Source organism: Canis lupus, chromosome 6, assembly GCF_048164855.1.
Source record: "Canis lupus baileyi chromosome 6, mCanLup2.hap1, whole genome shotgun sequence".
In the NCBI taxonomy this organism is placed as follows: domain Eukaryota; kingdom Metazoa; phylum Chordata; class Mammalia; order Carnivora; family Canidae; genus Canis; species Canis lupus.
Genome location: NC_132843.1, coordinates 28,773,712 through 28,796,521, shown reverse-complemented (window position 1 = coordinate 28,796,521; position 22,810 = coordinate 28,773,712). Strand labels below are relative to the sequence as shown.

The following is a 22,810-nucleotide window of genomic DNA, read 5'->3' as shown; positions in this document are numbered from 1 at the left end:
GGGAATGTCTCTGTCCTCCCAGGGTGCTCTGAACCTTTTCTGGCCTTTCCACCTCCTAGTCTCTTCCCTCCTCCCACAGCCTGGAAAATTCAGAACCCCAAGATCTCCTTGACAGGATGAAGTTTCACTTTGCCTTCCAGTCTCTGGCCCCCTGGTCCAGAGGCCCCACCCACAAAAGCTTGATTCTAATGGTCCTTATCCCAAGCTCAGAACCACTTGTGGTGCTAATGGCAGCTCTTTCCCAAAAAGCACCCAGCTCAGACTCCCTCTCAGGATCTCAAGTCTAAAAAATCTCCCAGCTCAAGTTTACCTGCTAAAGAGGTTCCCTTGTTCTGCCTACAATGTATCAACCTTGTCTCCAAGAGAAGACTACAAACTCACAGACAGACATCAGAACCACAAAATGTAGACAGGGCCCATATCTACTGATGAGGATGATGTATAGAGGGCCATCCTAGAGGTGACAAGATTGGATACGCTTTTCAAAAAGGGTAGCTCTGAAATTTGTAGAAAATAAGGTAGTTTTTTCCATAATTGGACAAAGGAACAAAGGGGACAGGTTAAGGAACAAGGATTAGGGGAGGACGGATACTAAATATCACTTTGTATAAGCCTCATAATATGATGAATTTAATTATTTTTAACTTTTCAGGCAAAAGTTTTGATATTGCCTTCAGAGCCACCGAAACAATGGGAAAGTCTATCACTTAAAAAAAAAAATTAAAACACTGTCAGGCCAATTCCCTGATGGTGACCTGTCCGATGCTATTTTTTTGGTTAGTGTAGATACATCCTGAATATTTTAAGACTTTCTGGACTTCAATTCCTTACCACTTAGAATTCAAGATTGCATCTCCCCCCCCACCTTCTCTCAGGACTCTTAATTTCTCTTCTCTTTCTGCCATTATTTATTTAAGCCTCCTAACTGTATTATTTATTTTAACACCATATCTGTATTATTTATTTTACTGTAGCTCCATAACGATATTATTTAAGTCTATAAAATAAAGCTTTTTCCCTTGAACTCTCTGTGCAAAATAAAATTGTGTTGTACTGAAACATTCTTTGAAATGCCCTTCTTTTCTACCACTGGATAATAATAATAATACTTTGCATTTATATAGTACCTTTCATCCTGGGATTATTTAAGTCTGCAAAAGAAGTCGGTCTGAATTCTCCATGCAAAAATCAAGTTGTATGATAATATTCTTTGAAATGCCCTTTATTTTTCACCACTCACTGGTACAGAAATGCTCTGTCTTTGTGCACTAGTTTTCCACCTAGGAATTCCTAAGTGGCTCTCTCATTAATACTTACCTACTTAGAATAGCCAGATAAATACTGTCCCCATTGCCTGAGTGGTAAGAGGGAGGCAGTAAGAAGACTTCCATGACAGAAAATATGTATAAATCAGAGGACACCCTCTAACACACAGATCCTCCCTGCTATTAGAACAGTACCTTACAAACTCCTTCCTCCCATCCATCATCCAGATTTACCAGAGAACCATGAACTGAGCTAGATCACCTGGGTTTAAATCCACTCATTCCCAAGCAGCACATCCCTTGTCCTCTCGAGCCCTCAGTTGCTCATCTGTGCTCAGCATCCTCCCCACACCCTGGGTTTGACTCAGGCCTCTCTCACATCTGGAAGTGCACTTCCTAGTCCTAGCCATTTGTCCTTCAACATCCAACTCCAAATCCACCTCCAAGAAGACCAAATGGCAGCCCCCCTTATCTTCTCCAGGAACAGCAGCTGTTATTCCTCATTTTCTTTTTGGATGGCCCTTGGATTTTAAGTCTCAGGCAACATACCCTAGAGCTGGACTGCATGTTATTTTGTACAGATTCTGTCACTTGTATCTGAACTTTTTATTCATTGATCCATTCAACAAATATTTACTGAATATCTAGTATGTACTAGACACGCTTTTGGGCTCTAGGGATACCAGTTGAGAATGAAACAAAAACCCCAGCCATCTCAAAGCTAAAAACCTTGTGGGAAAATATGTCCGCCATCAGGCCTGTAAAGCTAAACCATAGCAAGACTCTACCTCCTCTTCTGGCTCACAAAGTGCTGAATCAAGCAGGGCTACACAGCAGGGGAGCAGGAGATACTTTTTACCTTATGTTAAAATATTAATGATAAGGAGAAAGAAGTCTTTGAAATTATAATTTTAACAGTTTTATCTAGTTTCAGAAAACATTTTTTTTAATTGCCTCTAGCCCCAAACTGGTTATTAAGTCCCTAAGTATCCTTATGTTTTATATGGTCAACAGAAACTTCTCAAGGAGTAACTCTCGCTGTAGAGTAGATTTAGTCTATAGCCTCCAAACCTCCACTTATATATCCCTCAGGTGCTGGCATCTTCTGGTTACTGGGAGGAAGCAATGAGGCAGTCATTCCAAGGGCCAGCACCATGCCTCACACAGACCAGCAAATTAAGAGAACACAGTACTACATCTCTTTTCTTAAAGATTTTATTTATTTAAACTATTTGTGGGGGGGGGGGTTGACAGAAGGAAGAACAGAGGGGGAAAGAATCTCAAGCAGACTCTGTGAGCTGAGCATAGAGCACAACACAGGGACCCTGAGATCATGACCTGAGCCAAAACCAAAAGTCAGACACAACCAACTGAGCCACGTAGACAGCCCCATCCTTTCTGCCTCTTGAGGCTCTGGTCCTAACTCCATGCTAATGACTCTGGTCCATGTGATGACTGACAGACTGAAAGTCTGGGCCAGTGAAAATGGCTGTCTGTTATCCTCAATAAGTTCCCTTCTACAGAAAAGCCTGGAGAGCATGTGGGACTCCTGTGTCTTGTGATCTGCACCCAGCCCCATGAACTCTGCAGCTTTCACTGAAGGCATTTACCTACCACAACACTGGACTCTGGTCTTGCCCTGGGCACTGCCAAACTACTTCCACCTTTGCTTGTTCTTCTCATCTCCTCTCCTTAATATGAACTGCGTGCTTCATACTGTAGAGTGTATATACTTTCAGCACTTTGCATCCTTCCCCGTAATGTTTTACCCTAATCAATTTGCAGGTGAATGTTGCTTCTCACTTCATTCCACTTCTGTTTTGATGGAGTTACCTCAGGAAGAGGAATGCAGCAGATGCACAATAAACATTCTTTTCATGGAATTTGTTTTGATTGTGTGGGTTATATGAAGTGGTTATAATTACCTCCATTTTAGATCAGAAAGGGAGATCTGCCCTTTCCAAATTCCCTTGACTTCTAGCCCATGCTGCCTTCTCTCCCTCAGGAAATGTAACACTTTGTCTCCAAAGTTATGCATCATGTGTCCTTCCTGAGCACCTTCTCTGTGTCTCTAATTATGCTGTGCACTGAATATACTTTAAGGAGCAAGCCACAGTCCCCTGTATGCAGATACCACAGTCTAGTTGGGGACACACAAAAAACAAACAATCAAAATACTATGTGGATATAAAAATGGGATAAAGCACAAGGTCTCATGCAGCTAGCTATATACCATGGTCTCCTAAGCCAACTATATCAGGTCAAAAAGGTTGCTAACACATGGGAGTGAGCCAGAGATAGGGTTGAGGAGATGGAGGGATTTAGGCAGAAGGAACAGTGCAAAGGCCCTAAGGCAAGCCGAACATGTTCAAAGAACTAAAAGGCTCAGGGTCTCTAGAACTAAGGCCAGATCATGAAGTACTTTTAAGCCCCTCTAAGGAAGTAGGGCATTACCCTGATGTTACCAGGAAGTCATTAGAGTCACTGAAATTGATTAATTAGAAGGTAGCACGACTAGATACAAAGAAAGCTCCATTACAGGAAGAAGTGGATACCAAGAAGAAAGTCAAGGGGGTGAGTGATAGGAAAATCACTTGCAGAATTACAGAGGATTTGGTTAGGATATATGTGTTACAATGTTTCAAAGAATGACCAAATGTGCAGAAAGCCCTAAATAATACACACACACACACACACACACACACCTGTTAGTACACTAAACAAAGTTGGTAAAGTTGCAGGATATAAAATTGACACACAAAAATCAATTGCATTCCTATTCACTAGCAATGAACAATTCAAAAAAGAAAGTAATTCCATTTAGAAAAACATCAGAAAGTATAAAATATTTAGGAATAAACTAAACCAGGGAAGCAAAAGATTTATACACTGAAAACAACAAAACATTTATGAAAAAAATTAAAGTCAGCACAAACAAATCCTGTGTTCATGGACTGAGTTCATGGACTGGAAGACAAGGTTGTTAAGATGTCCATACTATCCAAAGCAATCTACAGATTTAATATAATCCCTATCAGAATTACAACAATGTTTTTCCAGAAATAGTCAAATCCATCCTAAAATTCTCTCACATTCTCAAGGGACCCCGAACAGCCAATACAATCTTCAAAAAGAACAAAGTTTAAGGTCTCTCACTTGCCTGTTTTAAACTTACTACAAAGCTACAGTAATCACAACAGTGCAGTACTGACATAAAGACATATAGGCCAGTGGAACAGAATACAGAGATGATAAATAAACCCTCATATGTATGGTCAAATGATCTTTGACAAGAATGCCAAGAATGTAGAATGGGGAGAAAACAGTCTTTTCAAAAAATAGTTCTAAGAAAACTGGATATCCTTGTACAAAAGAAGGAAGTTGGACCCTTATCTTATACTATACATAAAACTTAACTCAAAATGGATCAAACCGAAACATAAGAGCTAAAACTAAAACTATTAGAAGAAAACAAAAGGAAAAAACTACATGACACTGGATTTGTCAATGATTTCTTCCATGTGACACCAAAAGGCAGGCACAACAGGGACGCAGGTGGCTCAGAGGTTGAGCATCTACCTTCAGCTCAGGGCATGATCCTGGGGTCCTGGGATTGAGTCTCCCCACAGGTAGCCTGCTTCTCCCTCTTCCTATGTCTCTTCCTCTCTCTCTCTCTCTCATGAATACATACATAAAATCTTTTAAAAAGGGGGGGGGGAGCAACAGAAGCAGAAATAAACTTTATCAAAATGCATCAAAGGACACAAACAACAAAGTGTAAAGGCAACTCATACAATGCAAGAGAATATTTACAAATCATGTATCTGATAAGTGGCTAATATCCATAAAATATTTTTTAAAAACTCATACAACTCAAAAAAAATTTAAAATGAACAAAGCATTTGAATAGACATTTCTCCAGAGAAAATAACAAATGACCAACCTGCACATGAAAGTATGCTTAAAATCACTAATCATTAAGGAAATGCAAATCAAAACCACAAAAAAATATCACCTTACACGGGCACATGGATGGCTGTTAAGCGTCTGACTCTTGATTTTGGCTCAGGTCATGATCTCAGGGTCATGGGATCAAGCCCCAAGTCAGGTTCTCCACTGACTGTGAAGCCTGCTCAGGATCCTCTCTCTGCTCCTCCCCTCCCCACCATCACTTACTGTCTCTCTCTGTCTCTCTCTCTCTCTCTCTCTTCCTTTAAAAAAAAAAAAATCACCTTACACCCATAAGAATGGTCACTATCAAAAAAATACAAAAAGCTGGGGATCCCTGGGTGGCTCAGCGGTTTGGTGCCTGCCTTTGGCCCAGGGTGAGATCCTGGAGTCCCGGGATCGAGTCCAGTGTCGGACTCCTGGCGTGGAGCCTGCTTCTCCCTCTGCCTGTGTCTCTGCCTGTGTCTCTGTCTCTCTCTTTCTCTCTCTCTCTATGTCTATCATAAATAAATAAATAAAGAAAGAAAGAAAGAAAGAAAGAAAGAAAGAAAGAAAGAAAGAAAGAAAGAAAGAAATCTTTAAAGAAAATACAAAAAGCAAGTGTTAGCAAGAATGTGAAGAAATTGGTACCCTTGTGACCTGCTATTGAGAATGCAAAATGGTATAGCTGCCATGGAAAACAGTATAGCAGTTCCTCAAAAAGTTAAATACAGAGTTGCCATAGGATCCAGCAGTTCTACTTCTGGGTTTATACCCAAAGAACTGAAAGTAAGATCTTGAAGAAATATTTATACACTCATGTTAATAGCAGAATTATCCAGAATAGCCAAAAGGCAGAGAGGCAACCCAAGTGTCTTTCGACAGATGAATGGATAAACAAAAGGACAAATAAGGAAATATTTAGCCTGAAAAGGGAATTCTAACACATGCAACTATATGGATGAATCCTCAGAATACTATGCTAAGCAAAATAAGCTAGTCACAAAAAGACAAATATTGTATGACCACTTATATGAGGTACCTAGAGAAGTCAAATTCATAGATATAGGGCGCCTGCGTGGCTCAGTGGTTGAGCATCTGCCTTTGACTCAGGGCATGATCCCAGGGTCCTGGGATCAAGTCCCACATCAGCCTCCCCACAAGGAGCCTGTTTTTCCCTCTGCCTATGTCTAGGCCTCTCTGGGTGTGCCTCTCATGAATAAAGAAATTTTTTAAATCTTTTTAAAAAATAATTCATAGAGATAGAACATAGAAGGGTAGTTACCAGGGGCTAGAGGGAGGAGGAAATAGGAGTTATTTGGTTGGATATAGTTTCAGTTTTGCAAAATGAAAAGAATTCTGGAGATCCAATTGCATAACAATATGAATGTACCTAACATTACTAAACCTCATACTTAAAAATGGCTAAGACAGTAGATTTTACATTAATGGTACAGTACCATAGTTTGAAAAAAAATTTTATGCAATTGAGAAAAAAAAAAAAGTGTTTCTAATAGAATTATGCTGCTATTCAGGTTTGTTTCCAAAGTTCAATTTGGGGTCATCTTCTCTATCACAATATTAGGCACATCAGGAACACCCTTTCCTCCCTGCCCCCTGAGAGCCAACTAAGGGACAGACATGGGGAATCCAACAAAAGGAGAACAAAAGATCAGCTCCATTGCAACTAAGAGCTAATTGAAGAGCACAGCTTCAGCTCTGTAGCCAAAGGGGCTGGCTGGCCCGTCCTTCACCTTTAAATCAGAGCCTCAGAGTCAACCACCTCTGGCTAGCCCTGCTCTGCACTCTATGGTAGAGAGCAAGGCAGGTGGAGTCCTGTAGACAGGCTGCCTCTAAGCAGAGGGAGGCCAAGACCTGAGCTCAGCATCTTCCACCACTGCCTCCGCAGCTTCTCGTCTCCATCCGCCAACCCACAGAAGGAGGGGCTGGGGAGATTTCAGGAGTGATGATGTTCCTCTAGGTGGGGAGTGAGGAACGTGTCTTCTACTCTAAAGAGCTACTAGGCAAATTAAAGTTTAGCCTAACCCAACGTTTTCAAAGTTTTATACAGAATTAGCCTAACAGCAAGAGAAAGTAAAGAGGCTTCCTCATTACCCTGTCCTGACTACTCCCATTTCCCTCCACAGGATCTAGAAATGAGTCTTGGCACATAGCAAGCAGCACATTTCTTAGAAGTCTCATATGAAAACAGTTTCTCCAAAATATTACCATAACCTTGCTATCAGTGGGGGGTGGGGCTTATGGGTGGTGAGGTTTTCTTAATCCTAATGCAACATCTGTTAAGAAAGGATGTCACTATCCTTGAAGCTGACAGACTGTATGCTGACAGCACAACCAAAGAGCCCTGTGTATTTGCCCTGGCAGGGGCGGGGAAATCCTCAACCCCTTCTCTTTGAAGCATGAACTTAGTGAACCACACCAGATGCAGCAAAGTTGGCCTGATCAGGACAAATGGCAGGAAAGGGGAGCAAGATTCCTGAAAAAAAAAAAAAAAAAAGACAGGGTATAACAGAATAGGGCCCAGACTCTATTCTAGGGCTCTGAAGGGGAAGGCAGTTATGGAAGGATCACTTGTCTAATGCTAACTCTCTCTGATATCAACATGGGGGATGAAAGAGGTGATGCCAGAGCCGCAACTCTTTTACTGTGAGGTGCCCCAGGGTCTACCTGATAAAGAAGCATCCTCTCACATCTGGGCAGCCCACAGTTTGGGAAATCTCAAGAGACTCACCACAGTGAACATGAAAGCAAATAAACAGCCAGGTGGACTGATTCTTCAAACTGAAGCTCCAGGAAAAGGCCAAACATCTTACAATAAGCATAACTAAAAATTACTGTTGAAATCAATACTTTTTCCCACAACCCTTCAGATGCCTCAGAAAGCTTTTTTCCAAGGCTTGGCAGTGCCCACACCCCCACGGCCTACCCTGAGAACAAGTGGGCCTTAGTCCCCGTAGTGTGGGCTAACACATGGGTCTCTAGATCACAAGTGCCAGGGGCGTTCTTCCTGAGGCACAGCCTCCACTCTATGCCGTGGAGGCAGGTTGTGGACCTTTGGCAAACAGAATGAGAGACCTTTTCCACAGGCCAGGACCAGTTAGCATCTTCCCACTCTCCCACTCTCAGGGTCCCATAGCAAGTAGAGCATCCCCTCTGTCGATGTATGAGTGAAATCAGGAATTATGGCCTTCAGCACACCAGGAGTAAAGACACTGGGCTCCTTGGCATGCTTGTGGGGCATTAGGACCAAGAAGGTGGGAGCCAGTTTCTGAAATTCAGCAAACACAGGGCCAGCTGCCAGCATGGGTCACAGGGCCAAGGAGTGGCTTTCTGAAGAGCTGAGTTCAGAATTGATTAAGCAGCAGGGCTATTTATTGACCACTTTAGATTCCATAGAAAGGGCAAAAAAAAAAAAAATAATCCACCATGAAAATGAAATCCTGTCAGTAGCCCCAATAGGCTTGCCCACCAACTAACGAGAACAAGGTAAATTTGAGCTCAATTTACTCAGATGGATAATAAAACTTTCAATTATGGTTGCATTATTTGTTGCTATATGGTTGAAAGATTAGGTGACAATATGCAAAAAATAGTTTCTTCATATTATAATATTTAGTAATGTCATTTTATTTTTTATATGTTTCATTAAATTGTTTTGTGGCTTTATTATCTACCCAGATGCACAGCCCAGAAATACAATTATTCAGATTTAGAAGCAATAAAATTTGGCATGCATTTTCTCGTATTCAGAATTCCTGCATGTTAAAAAGAAATTATAGCGTTCTTCCCACATTGCACTGCTCTGAGGCCCTCACAGACCCATTCATTAACCGAAGACATTACAGAAAGCACACCATTTAGGTTAAAGGGCCCTTCGGATAACAGATATGCATGCACGAAGCAAATATTTCAATGTAGCCCCGCCTTTTGATTATGACAATAATAGAGGCAAACGGATATGCGTTTTCTGTAATGTGCTGCTCGGTGATGGATCCATTGAGTGGTGAAAACTCTGATTGCAAAGCAGCACACAGAGAAAGCATTATGACAACAAAACCTATCTTTGTAACTATCAGGAAGTGGGAGTTTTACTACTTGGAGAAAAATGAAAGGTTCCCGGGGAATTGTATTTCAGAAGACTTCTATAAGATGTGAATCCTGAACATATTTCAGCTGCCCATGGAGCAGTGGGTGAAGACAGGTTTGGGTTGAGGGATGGTAGCCCTTCTGCCCAGAAATACTTCTTCCCAGCCATAATCCTAAGCCTCAGAACCTCCCTATTAAAGTGCAAATAAATACTTTGAGATATTTGTCCACTACTGGGACCCTAACACATGTTTAACAGATAGTTACTGGAAATTGTGAAAACCAAAATGTAACACAATATGAAATCTATCAAATGACTATGTCAAGTATTGGTTTTTTTGGGAGGGACAGCTGATGGCATGAAATGGAGGGAGGTATCAAAAAAAGGGAAAGAAGGTGCCAAAATGTGATCTTATATATGCTACACAGGAATAGATAAATTACAAATTGGAAAAACATACTTGCCACACATACCATTAACAAAGGATTAGTGTGGAGAATATACAAAGAATTATTATAAATCCATAAGCAAGGAGGCAAAATGACAAAGAAAGAGACAGAAGACATGAACCATCTCACAGAAGAGTAAATATATATGGCCAATAAACATTTGTGGAAATATCAAGGAAATGTATAATGAGATGCCTTTGATACTCATTTGCTTGGCAGAATGAAAAAAGATACCATTATCAAGTGTTAGACATTATATGGATACACAGGACTGCCATGGGGAGAGTAAGCTGGTAAAACCTTACTGGAAAAAAAAATTGGCATTATCTCATCAAGTTTAGTAGTCATATGTCATATATCCTACAACACCCAAATTCCACTTCTAGGTATATACTCAAGAGACGCTTTTACATATGTGCACCAGGAAGGATGTACAAAAGTATTCATAGTAGTACTATTCTTAGAAGCAAAAATTTGGAAACATTCCAACTGGATAAGTAAATTCTAGAGTACTCCACAATGAAATATTGTGAGGCACTCAAAACTAATGAACTGTAGCTACACACAACAATATGGTCGACTCTTGGAAATACAATATTTTGGGGGGAAAAAATGCTTCCAGGAGACTACAGGCACCATGATTTCTTTTCTAAAAAAATTAAAAATAACCAACCCAGCAACATAATCTTAGAAATGTACATATAGAATAAAAGTATGTTTTACAGGGGATGATGAGCACAAGATTCAGAAAAGTGACTAGCTCACATTAGGGGAAGCAAGCAATGAGCTAGAAAAGCCACAGTTATGCCAATGTCTAGTTTCTGTGGTACATGTGTGCTTTTAGACCAAAGATTAACCCAATTGTAAGCACTGAATATACTATGTGATTATTTAGTGTTCAGACCCCTCTGATATGTATTTGTGTGTGTATGTTTGTCTCTGTGTGTATGTACACATATATTTCATCTATGTATGTTGTTTTTAAATGAGCAATTAAAAGTAATCTGTTATTGTTATGATGATGATCAAGAAACAACAAAACAGACATCTTCTGCTGAAAAGTTTAATCATCAAAAACAAAGGGGAGGGAGGAGGAAACTAGAGAAGAGAGTAAGATAGAGACAGCAATAACAGCCCAGCTCCTGTCACTTACTTGTAGGGTAAAGGTTGCCCTTTAAAAATAAAAAAGAGGGTAAAGGAAGATTTGAGTAAACAAGAGAGAGGACATCACCCACTGTGGGGTTCCTCAATCTCTCTCTGCCTCAGAAAGCACCTGGCAAGTGTACAAAAATACAGAAGTCTAGACCCCAAACTCTAAAATTTTCAAGCCATTCAGGTCGGATATCACGATGTCTAAGTGATCTCCAGTGTTACTAATGTATCACCAAAGCTAAGAACCACTGATCTTGTGGGGGAAATGTTAGTTTTGAAATCACGCTATCCAGGTGCTCTAGTCCCATGGCTCCCATTACCTAGAGAAACTTTGCTCCAATAATTTTAGCTCCCTGAACTTCTATTTCCTCATCTAACAGGTGGAGGGTGTGGGGGCTAAGGAGTTGGGGTAAGTGGACTCATGACATCTAAAGACACTCACGGACTAATTTCATGCCTTCCCCTTCTATTTATGTGATAGGCCAGAAGAAGGGTAGTCTCAGCAAAAGGGACTTCACTTACTTCAATCCAGGGAGCAGGAATCTATGCACAAGTCATCAATTTCCTGGGCAGATGACTGGACACTGCCTAAAGTAGTGATTAATTAAAGAGGTACTACAGTCCAGTGTTCAAAAGAAGGTGCTGGGAAACTTCCATTCAAGACAATTCAGTGACTTCCATCTTTAATGACCCTCTCTGCTACAGTAAAATTTTAAGAGAAAACCAATAAAACTATAGCTAAGCTCAGAAACAATAACTGCTGTGGACCAGGAAATGAACAGAAAATCAAGGGACTGAAAAGACCCATGAGTCTGCTGCAGCCTGAGCTGGAAGCAGGAGTGGTCATCTTAGGCCTTGGCTTCTGCCAGTTAATGAACAGAGATTCCCAAGTTAGAAAAGTCACTAGGATTCTGACAAGAAGTCAAGGTTGGGCAGAGCTCCCATATAAGAGAAAGGAGGCCAGGGGAAAAGAAAATGGTAGCTTGCTTCCAGGCACAACAAGTTTGTGAAGAAACTAAGCAGTGAAATTAAAGGAGGAAAAAGTCATAGGCTTGTGGCCAGAAAGTGAAGCTAGACAACAACGATTCTGTGACTAGATGTGAAATCCCTCCATATCAACACTGAACAAGAACCTCAATGCCTGCATCCAGCTGGAGACAACCACAAAATGTATATGAAAGGGAAGTTTTCTAAAAAAAAATATAAATGACCAAAGTTGACTCAAGAAGAAATAGAAAGCTTTAATAAACTAATGACTACTGAAGAAGTAGAATCAGTTATCAAAATATCCTTCCCAAAAAAACAGCAGATGCAATTTTAAAGGTAATTTAGCAAATCTACAAGGAGCAGACAATTCATATCTTATACAAAATATTTCAGAGAAAGGAAAAATAAGAGAAAATTACCCATATCATCTACTGATACCAAAATGTAGGAAAGGCAGTACAAGTAATCAAATTATAAACCATTCTTATGAACACAGGTATAAAAATCCTAAATAAAATACAAGCAAATAAATTTCATAAACTATTATAAAATATTTCAAAAATACTTTTATCAAACGAATATAAGGATGCTCTAATACAAAGGAAATATATTACATGACTTTCTCAAAAGGCATACAAAAAGCCTTTATACTAGATGCCTAGCCAAGTAATAATACCAAGATTAAAGAATGAGATATAAGAAATTGAAAAGATTAAAAACTAGACTTACAGGTGTCTGGGTGGCTCAGTCAGTTAGGCAGCTGCCTTCAACTTGGGTCACAATCTCAGGATCCTGGAATTGAGCCCCACATCAGGCTCCTCGCTCAATGGGGAGTCTGCTTCTCCTTCTGCCCCTCCCCGCCCCTATTTGTGTTCTCTCTCTCTCAAATAAACAATTTCTTTAAAAAAAAACTAGCTTTATTTGTGGTAATGTATTTGTATACAGAGAAAATCTGAAGGCATCTATCAAGTATTAGACAAATAAGAAAATTAAGCAATCCTTATGTACAAAAGATAATTTTTTTAAAGAACTAATAACATTCCCATACACTAATGTGAAGAATAGGAAAAAATATCTCACGATAGCAAGGAAATTGATGAACTTCTCAAGAATAAAAGTGAAAAATCTATGTAAGAATTTTATAGAGAAAATTTTCAAAATGTTACTGAGAATCATAAAAGAAACAAATGGAAAGATATATCATTTGCATGCTAGGAAAGACTCAATTGCATAAAGGTTCAATTCTACTCCAAAATTAATATATTAATTCAGTGCAATTACAATCCAAATTCTGACAGGGCTTCTTATGGAGCTACACAAGCTGATCCTAAAATGCATGAGTAAAAAGCCAAATTACCTGAGGACAAATGGAAGAATGATGTGAAGAGATGTGCTCTGCCCATATCAAGTTCTCTAATGAAGCAATAGTGGTGATGGCATAGCAACACACAACAGAACAATGAGACAAAACAGAGCTGAGAGAGAGTTTTCATATGGCACAGAAGTAGAACGAGGGTCAGGATGGGACTCGTGAGTGAAGTGTCCTAGGGGAATTCATTCTCCAACTTGGAAGAATGAAAGTATATCTCCACCTCATTGCATTCACAAACATTAAATTCCAGATAGATGTGGAAGAAAACTCTCTAAAAATTAAAAAAGGAGACTATCTTGATGGCAGCAAAGAAAAATATTTCAAAAATAGGACCCACAAGTCACCAACCACAAAAAAAATCCTAAAATGACCAAAAAGCTCACCCATAAACATGATTACATTTAAATAAATGAAAATTTCTGCTTGTTTGATATCACCATAAATAAAGATAGTTGCAATCCACAAAGTGAATATCCAAACTCTTTGTAGAAACAAAGAATTTCTACACATAAATTTTAAAAAGACAAATACCCCACTTTAAAAAATACTATGAAATATAAAGTGAGTATAATAGAATATCAAGAGCTAATAAAATTGGGTGAAGAGTACATGATTGTTTGTTGTATTTTTTCCTAATGTTTCTTTTGTGGTTGAAATAGTTCACAATAAATTTAAATAAAAATAAAGGCACTGCTGGGACATCTAGGTGGCTCAGTTGGGCAAGTGTCTGCCTTGAGCTCAGGTCATGATGCCAGGGTACTTGGAATGAGCCCTGCATCATCAGACTCCCTGCTCAGCAGGGAGTCAGCTTCTCCCTCTCCTTGTGCTCCTCCCCCCAACTCATGCTCTCTCCTACACTCTCTCTCTCTCACTCTCTCAAATAAACAAAATAAAATTCCTTTAAAAAGTAAAGGCAGTGCTTTAACATCAGATAGGTCTGCTGTATTCAGGTTTTACTTCCAACACTTAGCAGCAAACATACATGAGACAGTTCAACTTTCTACTTAAGAATCTCAGTTTCAGGGATCCCTGAGTGGCTAAGCACTTCAGCACCTGCCTTTGGCCCAGGGCGTGATCCTAGAGTCCTAGAATCGAGTCCCGCATCAGGCTCCCGGCATGGAGTCTGCTTCTCCCTCTGCCTGTGTCTCTGCCTCTCTCTCTCATGAATAAATAAATAAATAAATAAATAATCTTTAAAAAAAAAAAAAAAAAAGAATCTCAGTTTCCGGGACGCCTGAGTGGCTCAGTGCTTGAGTGTCTGCCTTTGGCTTAGGAAGTGATCCTGGGTCCTGGGATCGAGTCCCACATCGGGCTTCCCACGGGGAGCCTGCTTCTCCCTCTGCCTATGTCTCTGCCTCTGTGTGTCTATCATGAATAAATAAAATCTTTAAAAAAAAAAAAAAAGAAGCTCAGTTTCCTCATCTGGAAAACTGGAGTAGTAATACTACTACTGGATTATTGGATAAATAATAATATCCTATATATAACTTCCTTAAATCTACCAGATAAAGACAAAAAGAAGAAGAAAGATGGGGTATCTGGGGTACCTGGGTGGCTCAGTAGATTAAACCTCTGCCTTAGGCTCAGGTCATGATCCCTAGGTCCCAAAATCAAGCCCTGGGATCTCTCTGCCCCTCTTTCCTGCTCTGTTCTCTCTTGCTATCTGTCTCTCTCAAGTAAACAAATAAAATCTTTTTAAAAAAAGAAGAAGAAAGATAAGTCATATTGAGCCTTTGACCTGCCAGACATGGCACTTTTGAGCAGTGTGTGACATGTATTCATTGCAAGAAAGCTGGGCAGGTCCAGGCCTGGATAAAAGATAAAGTATGAAAAGTTGTATCCACATATGCATCAGAATTCCCTAAGAGCTCCAAAGCATCTACTCCTTTTTTTTTTAAGATTTTATTTATTTATTCATGAGAGACACAGAGAAAGAGAGAAAGAGAGGCAGAGACTTAGGCAGAGGGAGAAGCAGGCTCCATGCGGGGAGCTTGATATGGGACTCGATCCTGGGACTCCAAGATCAGGCCCCGAGCCAAAGGCAGATGCTCAACCACTGAGCCACCCAGGCATCCCCAAAGTATCAATTCCTTGTCTTATCCACTATTTTCCATGTAGATGTTAACCAATAACAGAGGTGTTTGTGAGTATTCCTTTGTTTTAAGGCAGGATTCTTAGAAATAAAACGTCTTTCAAACCCAAAGTACTGGTATTAATAGCAGATTACATTCTACCTTAAACTCCCTCAGGTCACACCAAGTAGGAATTTCTTATAAGGTAGGACTGGAGCTGGAACCACAAAAAAGTCAATGTGTCCTGACTTCTGAGCCAATATTCTTGCATTTACACACAGGATTTTCTCACACAACTACTGCTTCTACAGGTAACTAGAGCTACCTAGAATAGGCCGATCATTATATCCTGATACCCTGTTGTGGTCTGCAGAGTAAAGGTCTTGTCCCTGGAAATGCACATGGTTCTCCCTTGAGAGGGACAATCATCCCTAGAGTCAATTATCCCAAGAGGTGCCAGGTTCCCAAAAGGCAGGCCTCAGGCAGGGAAGAGAATCTTGTTTCTCTCAGAGCCTCATTTTAGAGGCACTGTTCTTCAAGGAGTCAAGATGCCCGGGGTGAGCTCCTGGGTAATAGATGTGGAAGTGCTGCCCACCCCATGGAGATGGGCTGGAAGCAGGGATGAGATTAATTCTTTTACTTCTGAAGAGCAAGTCATAACCTCGCCTCAGATTATGTAGTGCAGAATTCTGAGCATCCTTCCTGGGTTGGTTTCTCTTTGGCTTTCTTCCCCAGGTCCCAGTAAAGTATTATTGGAGCATGCCAGCACTGCCCATCCTTGACTTGCTAATATGCACTTCTGTGTGAGGATTAATAGTAGGTCCTTTAATAAGAGCTAATTTTTATATTTTTAAACTCATAAAATAAGAACAGGATTATAAAGAATGTTTAAGCAGAATTACATCTCTTCTGATTCATGCCTATAAGTTCTCACCAAACACCTCTTCCTCCAGTGAAGAGGCTCTTCTCTCTCTTTCCAACTGGATCAGTTAACAAGGTCTTTCTGTGTAACAAACCATCCCAAAACTTAGTGATTTAAAACAACAATCAGGGATGCCTGGGTGGCTCAGTGGTTGAGCGTCTGCCTTTGGCTCAGGGTGTGATCCTAGAGCCCCAGAATCGAGTCCCGCATCGGGCTCCCTGCATGGAGCCCGCTTCTCCCTCTGCCTGTGTCTCTGCCTCTCTCTGTGTGTCTCTCATGAATAAATAAATAAAATATTTAAAAAAAATAAAAATAAAACAACAATAATTTAGTATTAACTCATGAATATGTGGGCCGGCAATGTGAGCTGGGCTCAGCAGAGCAGTTCTCCTGCCAGCCTCCTCCTCCGGGCTCACTCCTATGGCTGTAGAGAGCTCATAAGTAGGATGGGGGCTGCTTGGTCCAGGATGGCTTCATTCACATATCCAGCAGTTGGTGGTGGCTGTCAGCTGGAGTGGCAGGTGTCACTGGGCCACATGTCACCAGCAGGCTTCCTCCAGTTCCTCAGCATTGTGTTTGTTAAGGGCTCCCAAGAGCAGCAGGAGAAGACAACTTCAATGTACAACTAACTGCCTTTCAGATCCCTGTGTCACATTTGGTAATGTTCCATTGACTAAAACAAAAGCACATGACCAAATCCAGAATCAGTATAAAAGGGCTCTACCCAAGGGTATAAAGGGAATTATCATGGCCATGTTTTCAAACAGTCTTAAACTTAAACAGCCTGGATCTTATCCCATAGGGCAGGAAAGAATTTTCCTTAGACATACAACATACACACACACACACACACATTCACACACTTACAGCCACACATGCATACAGCACATTTTCACATTAAACAGGTGTACATACACATCACAGCCACACATATCCCAGGCAACAGGTGTACATACACATCACAGCCACACATATCCCAGGCATGGACACAGGCCCATAAGAGAGAGTTACATAGACATACACATAAAACCAATCATGTGTATAGGCATAAAAGCCAACTTACAAGGCAAGGTTTTTGCTGTACACACTCTGCTTCATTTTAACTCCCAGATCTTCCTTGAGAAAATCTGCCATGGCAAATTCTTGAGGAGGAATCTGCTGCTACGACCCATCCTTTGATATGAAGGGTTAAGCGATTAAAGATGACCCAGCCTGCCAGCTGCAGGCCCAGCTCTGTGGTCTGATTTCTCAAGATGATACAGCTCGCTTCCCAGCGGTGATTGCAAGATTTAAATCTAAGTCAGGAGAGAGAAAAATGCAATTCTTAGTATGATGTTAGTTAGAGCACAGCTAGAGACAGCGTAACCAATGAACAGATAGTTTTAGAGAATTGTTTAGCCATCTTATTAGATGGAAAATAAGGAGATGCATTTTCATAGAGTTTCAGAGCTGCAGGGCCTTAGGAGGTCCCCTGATCTGGGTCCCTGAGTATCCAAAATGGACATACTATGTTCTAGAAAAGATTTAACTTTTTAAGTAAAGATCTCATTTTCTACTGAAAGCATACGACTCTGTTCTATGTTTTCATATCTCTATGCATACATTATCAACAATTTATAATTAATAACTGTTTACACTCATAAATTTTTAAGTGACAATATTATTGAAATATATGTTAAAAATAGGATTACATATATTTTCATTTCTCTCAAGTTTCTTATGCCAGAACGGGGGGGGGGGGGGATTATTTTTCCCTACAGGGGTAGAATTTCTAGAGAATTTATATCTGAAGAGCCAAATGGGGTTTCAAATATAGAACACTCTTGTAAGCTCTCCATCTCTCCCTATAGACTCCCAGCCCAGGACCGATCTGTATATCCAGCCCCCAACTCCACCATGTGAACTTTTCTTTAAAGCTCACATTGCTTGCTGCATCCATGATCCAGCCAAGTACAACCCTGCCCTCTCCCCCGCTCAAGTCCACTGGTTGCTGGATCATACCCAGGGTCTTAAATCTGTTCAGGTGGCTACAACAAAAATGCCATACACTGGGTGCTTAAACAGCAAGCATTCATTTCCCACAGGTCTGGAAACTGGAAGTTGAAGATCAACATGCTAGTAGATTCAAAGTCTGGTGAGGCCCTACTTCTCGGCTCATAGACAGCGAGCCATCTTCTCATTCACATGGCAGAAAGGGCAAGGGATCTCTCTGGGGTCTCTTCTACAAGGTTATTAATCTCCTTCATGAGGGCTCCACCCTCATGACCTGCTCCCCTCCCAAAGGCCTACCTCCTAACACTATCACACTGGGAGGCAGGATTTCAATATATGAATCTGGGGACACACAAAATTCGGCCCATTAACACCCATACTTGGAAACACTGTGGGGAAACTGCAGGAGCTTGCAATGGGTGGAAGGCGGCTGCTTCAGGTTCAGAGGGCTGGTTGTGATAAACTAAGACAACAGTTTTGAGGTACACCCACTACCTGTCAGCATACGAGTACCCACAGAGACCCGCCAACGCTGATCGCCTCCGGCCTGCAAACTCCAGGATGTAGCGGCCCAGGCAGGTGGGCAGCGGGATGGACCTGCAGAGTGCATGATGCCCTGTCTCCGCCCAGCCCTAGAAATAAGGGCCCAAGGTGCCCAGACCTTCTGAAGTCTCTGTTTAAATCTCGGCAACTAATTAAAATTGTAAGTGTGTCTACAGGTCGGACCACTTAATTCAGCAGGCAAGCAAGCAAAAACAGTCACGTTCCCAAAGTTCACGCTCTGATCTTAAGAATCCCGGTGAAACAGGAAAGCGCGGGGCTGCGCCTCAAATTCTATTCCCCAAAGACATCCTTGATCAGATTCCGAAGGGCCTGGACTGCGAACGACGCAAGCCCCCTCGCAGGGTCCACTTCCGGCCCTCCAGGCCCCAGAGCAGCCTTTCCAAGAACACACGCGGGCTTCCCAAATTAAACCCTCACCCGGGCTGAGACTTCCCTCCAGGTCCTCGGCGCCCCTCTAAATTCTGCTTTATACACAGCTGGTTTTAAGAGTGATGGACCAAAAGCCGCGAACCTCCTCCTAACTGAGCTACCCCAGCCGGGTCCTCTCCAGGGGGAGAACGCGCGGCGTGACTCCCCCAGCACGCATGCGCACGCACGTACGCACACGCGCACACGCGCACGCGCACAAGCGCGGACATACATGCGCATGCGCGCGTGCCCTCGCACTCTGGGAAGGGGTCCTGACCTGGGGAGGATGAAGCGTTGCAGTTCGGCCTTGTTACGATATCCTAACCGCACAACTACCCCATGATTTTTTTTTTTTTTCCAGAAACTTTAAAAACGAGTACAACCCACTCAGCACACAATCGACGAACACAGGAGTAGTACAGCTGATGATCAGTCAAGTTTAAATTGGAGGAGGCAGCAGTGACTCACTCATAGGATAAAGAGGAGGCCTGGCCCTCACTCAGAGGCTGCCCTTCTTTTTTTTTTTAATATTTTATTTATTTATTCATGAGAGAGAGGGGCAGAGACACAGGCAGAGGGAGAAGTAGGCTCTATGCAGGGAGCCCGACGTGGGACTCATCCAGGGTCTCCAGGATCACTCCCTGGGCTGAAGGCTGAAGGCTGAAGGCGGCGCTGAACCACCGAGCCCCCCGCCGGGGCTGCCCCGCTGCCTTCCTATCCAGAAGCGCGTCTCCCCTTACATTGCCTCAGGTCAGCGGCCTGCAACCCTCTGCACCAGTGAGCAGTTGGTTATACGCCCATTTGACGGGAGAAAACAGGTCCGGAGAGAAGAAAATCACAAAGGATTTGTGCTGGAGGCAACAGGAAACAGGCTCCCCTCCCACATCTGGAATGGCACTCCCGGCCTCGCCGCCTCTGCACAGACCTCCCCCTGAGCACAGTCCTGGGGTCGGAAGCTGTATCCCAAGCTTCCAAAGTCAGCGTCCAAGTCTTCTGCTTCTCCCATCTACCCACCCACCCTCCCCCCGGAACCTAGCACAGAGCAGACTGCGCACTGGGTGCTCCGGGATACAGGTTGTGGTCAGACATGCAGAAAAACCTCTCGAGTTCTGCCAAATAACGATTTCAGCGTCCGGGCAGCCTAGGAAGACTGCGGGGAAGGGGGGAGGGTGGGGATCTGCCTAAAGGGTTGAACCCCCCACCCCCCCCACCCCCGCCTCCCAGACTGGAGGTCAGAACGTAGCAAATATCAGTCCAGCTCCCCTTGAGCTCAAAACCTGGCATTTCATTTCTGCATCCAAATACTTATTTTGAATGGGACAAAAAACATTAACAGAACGAAAAAGATCAGCCCACTGTTAAAGCATGCTAGCTGACTACCATTCCTGCAGCCTATCCTACGTGGAAGCCTCTAAGAAGACAAGAAATACAAAGCCCCCACCATTTGGAAGCTGACAGAGTGGTTTGGGAAGTCAGTACGTTCTTCCGCATAAATTGACAATGAGGTTCCGATGTGAGTTCTCAGACCCTTAAATGTTCTTGGGGCACCCAGTTCAGATCTCTGAAAAGATGTGAGGGCACAAAAAGCCAGGAGGGCTTTCACAGGAGGTTGGAGCCTGGGCCTGGGCCCAAAGAATGAGCAGACTGATGGAGTGCCATGATGAGGTGAAGAGGGCCATCACAGGCAGATGCAAGAGCCACAGACTTGAAGAAGTGCAGTTAGAAATGAGACATTAGACACCATCTGACTAGAAAAAAGGGTCTGAATTGGGAGAGAGAGAAAAATGATACCAGAGGGTCAGCAGTTCACATCCTGTGGCCCTTGGACACCATAAGGAAAAAGCTGAACTGTTCATTCACGTGGCAGGGAAAACAACACCTGAGATTCCCACCTTAGTTATTTGGCATTTAGCAGAAATGGAAAGGAGTATATGCAAGATGAGGAATCAAACAAAGAACTACCCCTAGACCCATATAGTACCAAGGCCTAGTGTTGGACCCAAGGCACTTGCAAATGGTCCCAGAACGGGGCCAGTCTGTTCCACAGTCACTAGGGCAGTTCTAGAAGCCAGCAGGGTGTTGATGGCAGCACATGCCTCCCCACACACACTCTGAGAGCATTTCTCAGATGGCCCTGCTGGAGCCACCTCCCACCATAACCCTGAGGTAATGCTGGGAGCACCTATTAGGAGCATCTGAACCCTCAGAGCCCCTCAGGTAGCTATGGGGACAGGCTGCCCAGGTTCACTCAGGACAGCTATTTGTAGCTCATTTCTTAAACCTCTGCCAAGGGTAGGAGATGGGGCTGTAGGTGATGCCCTGGGCTGATGATGCCAGAAACTGACACTAAATACCCCTCTCCAGAGTAAAAAAGGGATAAAGGAAAATTAGGACATTGACTATAAATCTGATAAAAAAAGAAAATAATGAAAAAAGAAAAAAATATTTTTTATTTTAGTTTCATAATAAGAAATATAATACATAGCTTGATATTAAAAAGTCATTGTAGGAGAAATTGGTAATGCTCTGGGAGTGATTTGAGGAGCACCTGGATAACCCATTAAAAGCTCCCCCAGTTTACCTGCCCTAGTGCCTTTTTCCCATTTTTCCATTATTAGGCCCTTACTGTTACACAAACGCCCTATCAGAAACTCCACAATCTTTTTTTTAGAATTAGTATAATTTCTTCTATTTTTCATTGAAACGTATTTGACATATAACATCGTATGAACTCAAGATGTACAACACCTTGATTTGATACATTTATATACCATAATGCAATTGCCTTGAGCAATAGTTAGCGCCTCTATCACATCACATAATTATTTCCTTTTTGTGGTAGGAATAATTAATATCTAGTCTCTTAGCAAGTTTGATGATTATAATACAATATTGTTGTTTATACTCACCATACCGTGCATTAGATCTCCAGGACTTATTTATCTGCTGGTTGCAAATTTACACCCGTAAACATCTCTCCTATTCTCCCACTCCCTACTCTCTAGGAACCACAATTTTACTCTCCTGTGTTTTACTGGTGTTTTTAGATTCCACATGTAAGTGATATCCTATAGTGTTTGTCTCTCTGACTTTTCTCACTTAACCTAATGTCCTCAAGCTCTATCCACATTGTCAGAAATGGCAGGATATCCTTTTTTCTTGTGGCTGAATAATATTCCATCATATATTGTATACCACGCTTTGTTGCTATTGTTTTTTTTTTTTTTTTTATACCACACCTTCTTTAACCATTCCTATGGTGGTAGGCACTTAGGTTGTTTTCGTATCTTGGCTATTGGGAATAATGCTGCAATAAACATGGGAGTACAGATATCTCTTCAAAATTCCGTTTTTATTTCCTTTGGCTATAAACCTAGAAGTGGAACTAGTAGTTCTATTTCCAGTTTCTTGAGGAACTTCCATATTGTTTTCTATAGTGGTTGAATCAATCTACATTCCCAACCAATGATGTACAAGGGTTCATTTTTTTCCACATCCTTGCCAATACTTTTTATCTCCTGCCTTCTTGATGAGAAACTCTACAGTCTGGTTTTACTGAGCTACTTGGGGTTTTCCCCAACATATCACATTT

At 41.9% G+C, this 22,810-nt stretch overlaps 1 long non-coding RNA gene across 1 annotated transcript in view; it reads right to left on the bottom strand.

Annotated features, from left to right (window-relative positions):
• Positions 1 to 19,379, bottom strand: part of LOC140635166 (uncharacterized) — a 337,126-nt gene extending 317,747 nt beyond the window's left edge. Inside the window, exons 1-2 of the long non-coding RNA XR_012032491.1 lie at positions 19,228 to 19,379; positions 17,318 to 17,549 (exon numbers count right to left, since the gene is read on the bottom strand). This is a non-coding gene — a long non-coding RNA (uncharacterized lncRNA). The remainder of the gene's footprint in view (positions 1 to 17,317; positions 17,550 to 19,227) is intronic.
• Positions 19,380 to 22,810: the final 3,431 nt, after the last annotated feature.